Source organism: Desmodus rotundus, chromosome 9, assembly GCF_022682495.2.
Source record: "Desmodus rotundus isolate HL8 chromosome 9, HLdesRot8A.1, whole genome shotgun sequence".
Classification (NCBI taxonomy): domain Eukaryota; kingdom Metazoa; phylum Chordata; class Mammalia; order Chiroptera; family Phyllostomidae; genus Desmodus; species Desmodus rotundus.
In genome coordinates this window covers 72,254,778-72,264,978 of record NC_071395.1, presented here as the reverse complement: position 1 = coordinate 72,264,978, position 10,201 = coordinate 72,254,778, and positions in this window count along the sequence as shown.

Sequence of the window (10,201 nt, the reverse complement as noted above, 5' to 3'; positions counted from 1 at the left end):
GATGAGAGAATTCTGGGTCTCAGAAACTCAGGCATGAAGGACTCTGGTCATTTTTACTTACTGTCCCCCACCCCCTTTTCCTCTACTGCAGGAAATGGATAGAGGATACAGGTGGGAAAGCAAGGAGGTCAGAGAAAGCAGGTGGGTCAGGAGGAAGGACTTTGAGTTTTAGGTGTGATCTAAAGGGTGAGACATATTGGGGTAAAGATCAAGAACTGAATTACTATATGGACTTATATGGACTATTTCTCCACATACTTCTAGATGAGGTTGGGCAGCCCCAACTCTAGGAATGAAATTAGCACCAAATTCAGCATTAGCTTCAGCCTCAACTCCTGCCTCAAACTTTTATCTCAGTCCCTATCTTAGCCACCACCCTACTCGCAACTTAAACTCCAAACCTCAGCCTCAGATTAAGTCTTCTGATCAGCCCAACCACAGCCCCCACCTTCACCCCACTCAGCAGTATGTACCTTGGTAACTCTTGCAGCTCTCTGAGAATCACTAGTTGTTGGGACATTTCGGTAAGATCTGAGGGGTGTCATTCCAGCTGCAGAAATCAGATCAGAGCTAAGGGTGCTTATCAAGGGGCTGACAGGGCTCACTCATTGATGTATCTGTAGCCAGGGCACTGCCTGGCTCAGCCAACTAACAGCCAGGTACAAAAGGCCCACAAGTCCTCAGAAGGTCTCAGTTCTGCCAAGGGTACCAGATCCAAATAAAAGGAAATTGCTGCCAAATTTTCTCTGCCATCACTGTCAATAATCTGTGTTTGGTGTTGGGTGAGGATTTGTAAAGAGAAGGAATAATACTGCATGAGGAAACTTTCTTAGCCTGGAGACGTGAGATGCTATTACCAAGTGCTGTCAGTTCTTAAAGTTGAGCAGTATGCAACAGTAACACAGCCTTGACCCCACAGTCAGAAAGACCTGGGCTGCAGTGTGGTGTGACCTCTGGCAAGTTACTTGGCCTCTCTGAACCTTGGTTCCCCTCCCCCACAAGTTACAAATCTCTCTATAACTCTGGATTTCCCCTTTTGGGCTGTCAGCTTTTTGCAATTACTAGTTAAAACATGTCCTGCCTCATGGACAAAGCCCCAGGAGGGAGGGACCATACCTGCCCCTTCACTAAGGTAGTCTCAGCTCCTGTAATGGAGTGGAGGGTAGAGGAAGGAGGTTCCTCAAGGAGCAGTTATGATATTTCAGTCACAGGACCAGACACATAAAATTAAATTTTACTCAGTTCTCTGTAACTGACACTGGCAATGCTCCAACTGACACTGGAGCACACTATGATTCTATCATACAATGTATGATTATTATTTTTTATTATTTTTTAAGGATCCTTTCAGATAATTTTTAAATTTCATGCATTGGCATTTGGAAAATACTGGTTCACTGTATTATTCCAACTGTTGACTTATGAATAACAGTAATTAATCTGACTATGTTTCTCTCAAGTGGAGGTAGTGTTCTGTGAAATAAAAATTCAGCTTACAAGGCTTCTGGTCAAGATGGCAATGTAAGCAGACATGGCTCGCCTCTTTGCACAACCACATCAAAATTACAACTAAAATATAGAGCAACCATCACTCAGGAATGTCAGAAGTCGAGTTGAATGAAAGTCTGACAACCACAAAATTGAGTTGAATGAAGTCTGAGAACTAGGGAATTGAAGAAACCACATCCATCCAGACTGGTAGGAGGGTCACGGATGCAAAACAGGCTGGCCCCCTACCCACATGGATAAAAATTCAGGGGAGATATCTCAGGAGCAAGGAGTCCCAGACCCACAGCAGGCTCCCCAGCCCAGGATTCCAGTGCCAGGAAGATAAGTCCCCATAACTTCTTGCTCCAAAAACCAGCAGGGATTCAGTTGGTGGAGGAGGCTTGTGGATGTAAGCAGTTCCTCTTGGGGAACCCACACACAGACTCACCTATTCAGACTCATTCCCTCTGAGTTCCAACACTAGGGTGGCAGCTTGAAGGGCACCAGTGGTACACAGGGAGAGACTGAAGTGTCTGGCATTGAGATGAGCAGAAGCTATTATCCCTTTGCTGTCTGAACCCTTCCACCACAGAGCCAGTAGGCTGGTGCCATATCTGAGACTACATTAACCTAGTTAACACTGTGTGACCCACCTTGGAGATCCACAGAGGCTCTACCCCACCAACTTACAGGCCTACCCAAGTTCTGTTTCCATAAGAATTTCAGATCTTGTCTCCTGAATCCTATGAAACAAGCAAGAGCTGGATTCGGTGAGTCCTGGCTGTAGCCAGATTAGAGTCACAGCTTGACTTTGCCTGGAAATCTCCAAGTCCAGCACAAGTAGCAGCCATCTCAGCTTTCTTTATAGATCAGGGAGGGTGCCCTGGGCAAAACAGCAGTGGAGGCTGACCTTGGCTTGCACCACGGGGGAAACCTCAGGGCCTGAGCACCCAGTGGGCAGTTACAGACCATATCAGAGCACCACCACCCTGCCCCTGCACAGCTGATCCTTCACAGAGGGCATAGGTTAGTGGTCAGTGGTCACAGTCAGTTCTTGCAGCTGACGGGCCTGGGTAAATCCCTCCCATTGATCTGCCAACAGCAACCAAGGCTCAACTGCAGGAGGAGGGTGTACTCAGCCCACATAATGGGTGCACCTCGAGTACCCAGTTTGGGTGATGGGGAGGCTGTGCCACTGGACACTACAGAACACATACTACATTAGGCCACACTACCAAGACATGGAGTCAAAGCAGCTCTACCTAATACAAGAAACAAACACAAGCAGGCTGCCAAAACAAGGAGACAAAGACACATGGCCCAAATGAAAGAACAGATCAAAACTGCAGAAAAAGAGCTAAACAAAATGGAGATAAGCAATCTATCAGATGCAGAGTTCAAAACACTGTTTATAAGGATGCTCAAGGAACTTAGTGAGGACCTCAGCAGCATAAAAAAGATCCAGTCAGAAATGAAGGATACACTAATTGAAGTAAAGAAGAATTTACAGGGAAACAACAATAGAGTGGATGAAGCCAAAAATCAAATAAATGATTTGGAACATAAGGAAGCAGAAAAAAACAACCAATCAGATCAAGAAGAAAAAGAAATCCAAAAAAAAAAAAAAATGAGGATAGTATAAAGAGCCTCTGGGACAACTTTAAGAGGTCAAACATTCACCTCATAGTGGTGACAGAAGAGAAAGAGCAAGAAATTGTAAATCTATCTGAAAATGAGTGAAAGAAAACTTCCCTAATTTGGTGAAGGAAATAGACATGCAAGTCGAGGGAGCACAGAGAGTCCCAATTATGACAGATGCAAAGAAGCCCACTCCAAGATACTTTATCATTAGTAAAATGCCAAAGGTTAAAGACAAAGAGAGACTCTTAAAAGCAAAAGAAAAGAAATTAGTTACCAGAAGGTTGCCAGATTGGAGGGGGGAGGGGAAGATTGAGTGAAAAGGTGAGGGGGTTCAGAAGTACAAATAGGTAGTTACAGAATAGCCATGGGGATGTAAAGTACAGTATAGGAAACAGAGAAGCCAAAGAACTTATATGCAAAACCCATGGACATGTACAGTGGTGAGGGGAATGCCTGAGGCAGTGGGGGGTGCTGGGTGGAGGGTCGCAAAGGGGGAAAAATCAGGACAACTCTAATAGCAAAATCAATAAAACATAACTTAAAGAAATTCAGTCCTGGCTGGTGTGGCTCTGTGGATTGAGTACCGGCCTGCAAATCAAAGGATTGCTGGTTCAATTCGCAGTCAGGGCACATACCTGGGTTTCAGGCCAGGTCCCCAGTGGGGAGTGTGTGAGAGGCAACCACACCTTGATGTTTCTCTCTCTCTCTTTCTCCCTCCCTTCCCCTCTCTAAAAATAAATCAAATATTTAAGAACAGTCTAACAGCCCTGGCTGGGGTGGCTCAATGGATTGAGTGCCAGCCTGCAGACCAGAAGGTTCCTGGTTTAATTCTCCATCAGAACACATGCCTGGGTTGTGGGCCGTGTCCCCAGTTGGGGCGTGCAGGAGGCAACCGGTCGATGTTTGTATCACACATCACTGTTTCTCTCCTTCTCTTTCTCCCTCCTTTCTCCTCTCTCTTAAAAAAAAAAAAAAGTATAAAAAAAAAGGAACAATCTAACAATAGCCAGAGGGGAGTGGGGAGGGAGTAGTGGGGAGAGGGGTTTACAGGAGCTACTATAAAGGACACATGGACAAAATCAAAGGGGAGGGTGGAGGTGGGGGAGGGAGGTGGGTTTGGCTGGGATGGGGTAGAGGGATGGGGAGAAAATGCAGACAACTGTAATTGAATAACAATAAAAATTTTAAAAAGAAAAAAAGTAAAAAAATAAAAATTAAATAAAAATTAAAAAGTCAGCTTACAACTCAATTGCACAAATGCTTTTCTTTTTAAAATTTTTTTGTATATTTCCTATTATCTCATAACCCCCTTGTACTCTACTTCCCCCTCCCCCCTACTCACAATCACCACACTCTTGTCTGTGCCCATGAGTCCTTTTTCCTTTTTCCTTGATCCCTCTACCTCCTAACCCCACCAAGGCTGTCATCCTGCTCTCTATCCATGAGTCTCTCTCTATTATGCCTGTTAGTTCAGTTTGTTCATTAGATTCCACACATGAGTGAGATTATATGGTATTTGTCTTTCTCTGACTGGCTTATTTCACTTAGTGTAATGTTCTCCAGGTCAATCCATGGTGTACTGTAGCAAAGGATAAAATTTTCTTTCTTTCTTTCTTTCTTTTTAAGATTTTATCCATTCAGGGGTTTTTTGTTTGTTTGTTTTTGTTTTAGAGAGAAGGTAATGGAGAGAGGAAGAGAGGAAGAGAAACATCAATGTGTATTTGCCTCTCACATACCTCCCCACTGGGGACCTGGCCCAAAATGCAGGGATGTGCCTTGATCAGGAACCGAACCAGTGACCCTCTGGTTCACAGGCCCATGCCCAATCCACTAAGCCACACCAGCCAGGGCAAAATTTTCTTATCTTTTTTTTTATAGCTGAGTAGTATTCCATTGTATAAATGTCCCATAGTTGTTTTATCCATTCATCTACTGATGAGCACTTGGGCTGTTTGCAAATCTTGGTGATTGTAAATAACACAGCAATGAACATAGGGGTGCTTACATTTTTTTGAATTAGTGTTTTGGTTTTCTTTGGATATATTTGACACAGAAGTGGGATTGCTGGGTCAAAAGGCAGATCTGTTTTGAGCTATCTCCATACTGTTTTCCACTTGGCTTCTGCAATCTGTATTCCCACCAACAGTGCAAAAGTGTTCCCTTTTCTCCACAACCTCACCAGCACTTATTGTTTGTTGACTTATTGATGTTAGCCATTCTGATAAGTGTGAAGTGATACCTCATTGTGGTTTTAGTTTGTATTTCTCTGATGATTAGTGACATTGAATATCATCCCATATCTGTTGGCCATCTGTGTGTCCTCTTTGAAGAAATGTCTATTCAGGTCCTTTGTCCATTTTTAATTGGATTGTTTGTTTCTTTGGTGTTGAGCTTTGTGAATTCTTTATAAATTTTGGATATTAACCCCTTATTAGATGTATTGGCAAGTATGTTCTCCCATCCTGAGGGTTGTCTTTTTATTTTGTTGATGATTTCCTCTGCTATGCAAAAACTTTTTAGTTTGATGTAGTCCCATTTGTTTATTTTTTCTTTCATCTCCCTGGCGTGGGGACATATATCAGGTAAAATACTGCTACAGGCAATGTATGAGATTTTACTGCCTATGTTTTCTTCTAAGATTTTTTATGGTTTGGGGTCTAATATTTAATTCTTTAATCCATTTTGAATTTATCTTGTATGTGGTATAAGAAGGTGGTCTAGTTTCATTTTCTGCATGTATCTGCCCAATTTGCCCAACACCACTTTTTGAACAAACTATCTCAAGCCCATTGTACGTCTTTGCTTCCTCTGTCTAATATGAATTGACTATAAAGGTGTGGGTTCATTTCTTGGCTGTCTGTTCTGTTCCATTGATTTATGTGTCTGTTTTTATGCCATTACTATGCTTCTTTGATTATGATGTGCTTATAGTATAGTTTGATATTAGGTAACATGATTGCTCCAACTTTGTTCTTCTTTCTGAGGATTGCTGTTGCTATGTGGGGCCTTTTGTCCTTCCATATAAACAAGATCAACAACATGTAACCAGACTCATCAAGAAAAAAAGAGAGAGGACCCAAATAAATAGAATCGGAAATGAAAGAGGAGAAGTAACAACAGACAACAAAGAAATACAAAGAATTGTAAGAAAATTATGAACAACTATATGCCAACAAATCAGACAACCTGGACAAAATGGATGAATTCCTAGTGACATATAATCCTCCAAAACTAAATCAGGGAGAATCAGAGAATCTGAATAGACAGATTTCACCTAGAGAAATTGAAGCAATAATAAAAAATCTCCCAAGAAACCAAAGTCCTAGACCAAATGACTTCACTGTTGAATTTTAACAAACATTCTGAGAAGAATTAACACCTTTCCTTCTCAAACTACTTCAAAAAACTCAAGAGGAGGGAAGGCTCGCAAGCTCATTTTACAAGGCCAGCATTATCCTAATTCCAAAATCAAATAAAGATGCTACAAAAAAGGAAAATTACAGGCCAATATCCATGATGAACATAGAAGCTAATATCCTCAACAAAATATTAGCAAACCAAATACAACAATACATCAAAAAGATTATGCACCATGACTGAGTGGAATTTATTCCAGGAATGGAATGTTGGTACAACATTCACAAATCAAGAAATGTGGTTCACCACATAAACAAAATGAAGAAAAAAAACCACATGATCATATCAATAGATGCAGAAAAAGCATTTGATGAAGTCCAACACCCACTTAAGGTAAAAACTCTCAGCCAAGTGAGAATAGAGGGAACAGAACTAAACATAATAAAGTCCATATATGACAAACCCACTGCCAGGATCATACTCAATGGGCAAAAACTAGACTGTTTCCATTAAGATCAAGAACAAGACAGGGATGTCCACTTTCACCTCTGTTATTCATAGTACTGGAAGTCCTAGTCACAGCAATCAGACAAGAAGAAGTAAAAGCCATCCAAATTGGAAAGGAAGAAGTGAAACTGTCTTTATTTGCAGATGACATGACACTATACATAGAGAACCCCAAAGATTCCACCAAGAAACTACTGGAACTGATAAATGAATTCAGCACAGTAGCAGTATACAAAAATTAATATCTGACCCCGAATAGCTGCAGCAATTTTGAGAAAGAAGAAAAAAGTAGGAGGGATCACAATACCTGATATCAAACTGTATTACAAGGTCACTCTAATCTAAACAGCCTGGTACTGGCATAAGAACAGACACATAGACCAATGGAACAGAACAGAGAGCCCAGAAATAAACCCAAGTCTCTATGGTCAATTAATATTTGACAAAGGGGGCAACAATAAAAATAGCCTCTTCGATAAATGGTGTTGGGAGATCTGGACAGCTACATGCAAAAAAAATGAAACTTGATCACCAACTTACACCATACACAAAAATAAGTTCAAGGTGGATAAAAGACTTAAATATAAGTTGTGACACCATAAAAGTTCTAGAAGAAAATATTGGCAGGAAAATCTCAGACATTCCATGTAGCAACATCTTCACCTATATGTCCCCTAAAGCAAGGGACATAAAGGAAAGAATAAACAAATGGGACCTCATCAAATTAAAAAGCTTCTGCATGGCTAAAGAAAACAGCATTAAAATGAAAAGAGAACCAGCTATATGGGAAAACATATTTGCCAATGATACCTCAGACAAGGGTTTGATCTTCAAAATACATAAACAACTCACACAACTCCACTCCCAGAAGACAATAAACCCAATTAAAAAATGGGCAAAGGACTTGAACAGACACTTATCCAAGGACATACACAGGGCCCAGAGATATATGAAAACATGCTCAGCATCACTAGCTATCAGAGAGATGCAAATTAAAACCACAATGAAATACCACTTCACACCCATGAGAATGGCCAACATAAACAAATCCACAAACAAATGTTAAGAGGATGCGGAGAAAAGGGAACCCTAGTGCACTGTTGGTGGGAATGCAGACTGGTGCAGCCACTGTGGAAAACAATGTGGAATTTCCTCAGAAGATTAAAAATGGAACTGCCTTTTGACCCAGCAATTCCACTGCTGGGATTATATCGTAAGAACCCTGAAACACCAATCCAAAAGAACCTATGTACCCCAATGTTCATAGCAGCACAATTTACAATAGCCAAGTGCTGGAAACAACCTAAGTGCCCATCAGTAAGTGAGTGGATCAAAAACCTGTGGTACATGCACACAATGGAATACTACACAGCAGAGAGAAACAAGGAGCTCCTACCCTTTGTGACAGCATGGATGGAACTGGAGAGCATTATGCTAAGTGAAATAAATCAGGTGGTGAGGGAAAAATACCATATGATCTCACCTTTAACTGGAACATAATCAACAAAAGAAAAAAGCAAGCAAAATATAACCAGAGACACTGAAAGTAAGAACAATCTGACAATAACCAGAGGGGAGGTTGGAGGGAATAATGGGGAGAAGGGCTTTTAGGAACTACTATAAAGGACACATGGACAAAACCAAGGAAGAGGGTGGAAGCAAGGGAGGGGTTTGGTTGGGGTCGGGGGATCGGTGGTGGGAAAATGAAGACAACTGTAATTGAACAACAATAAAATAATTTTAAAAATTAATATCTAGAAATCAGTTGCATTTTTATATGCCAATAATGAACTAACAGAAAGGGAAATTAAGAAAGCAATCCCTATCACAATTGCTTCAAAAAGAATAAAATACCTAGGAATAAATCTAACCAAGGATGTAAAAGACCTATACTCAGAAAATTACAAGGCACTGAAGAAAGTAATTGAAGAAGATACAAATAGCCGTGGCTGGTGTGGCTCTGTGGATTGAGTGCTGGCCTGTTGACCAAAGTGTCACTGGTTTGATTCCCAGTCAGGGCACATGCCTGGTTTGCGAGCCAGGTCCTCTGTAGGGGGCGCATGAGAGGCAACCACACATTGATGTTTCTCTCCCTTTTTTTCTCCTTCCCTTCTCCTCTCTCTAAAAATAGATAAATAAAATCTTTAAAAAATAAAGAATATACAAATAAGTGGAAGCACATACTATGTTCATGGATAGGAAAAATTAACATCATTTAAATGTCCATGCCACCCAAAGTAATCTATAGAGTCAACTCAATACCTATCAAGATTCCAAAATGATGTATTTCACAGAACTAGAACAAACATTACAAATGCTTTTCTTAAGATAGCCATGGTACATAGGCAGCAGACGTGCTTTATACGTACTTCCCATTTTACCACAAGGAAGAGAAAAAGACACATATGAGGTGAAGATGTAATAAAATTATCAATATTTGCTATCTTAACAAGAACATTCTTTTTTTAATTTTTAATTTTTTAAAGGATCTCCAATATTTATTGTTTGTGGTTCTTATGATTACCTAGTACAAAAAGCACAGGGAATAGCTCTTATAATTTTAGTGCAGGTCTGTTTAGTCTATTAAGGATTAAGTTACCACATGATAGATTTGAGCAAGAAAAAAATGAATTGCTATGAAATTACGTACCATTCTGGTTACAAGATATATGTAAGATAATGGTTTTATGAAATAGTTCACTGAACTATTAGAAAGAGTCTAATCCTGCCACAGCTTGGGGTGGAGGTGGGGCAAATTTAATATCATCTTTACAAATTAAATCTCATGCATAAATGACAAATTACAATGAAATTATATGTTAAGTTTGCAGTAATAAGCAAATACTTCTTTCCTAAAACCTTTTTTTATGGCCTTTTCTGATGAGGAAATTCAGAATATTCTGTTTTCAGTTTATTATCGGACGGTCACAAAGTCACATTGAAATTTTAAAGTATTAATAACAAAGGCAAGGCATAAAAAAATCTTAAAAGTCTGATTCTAGGTTAGAAAATACACCCTTTGTGAGCACTGTTTTCATAATTTTTCAGTTGCTTGCAGTGTCATAGCATTAACTGGGAATGTTTTGGGTTTTTGGATATAATCGTATATAATAGTATCACAGTATCTTAGAACAAGAAGGACAATGGAGTTTTATGCCTCTGCACTCATAATGTTTATTTTACCCTTCTTGTTACTCACCCCCTGTAA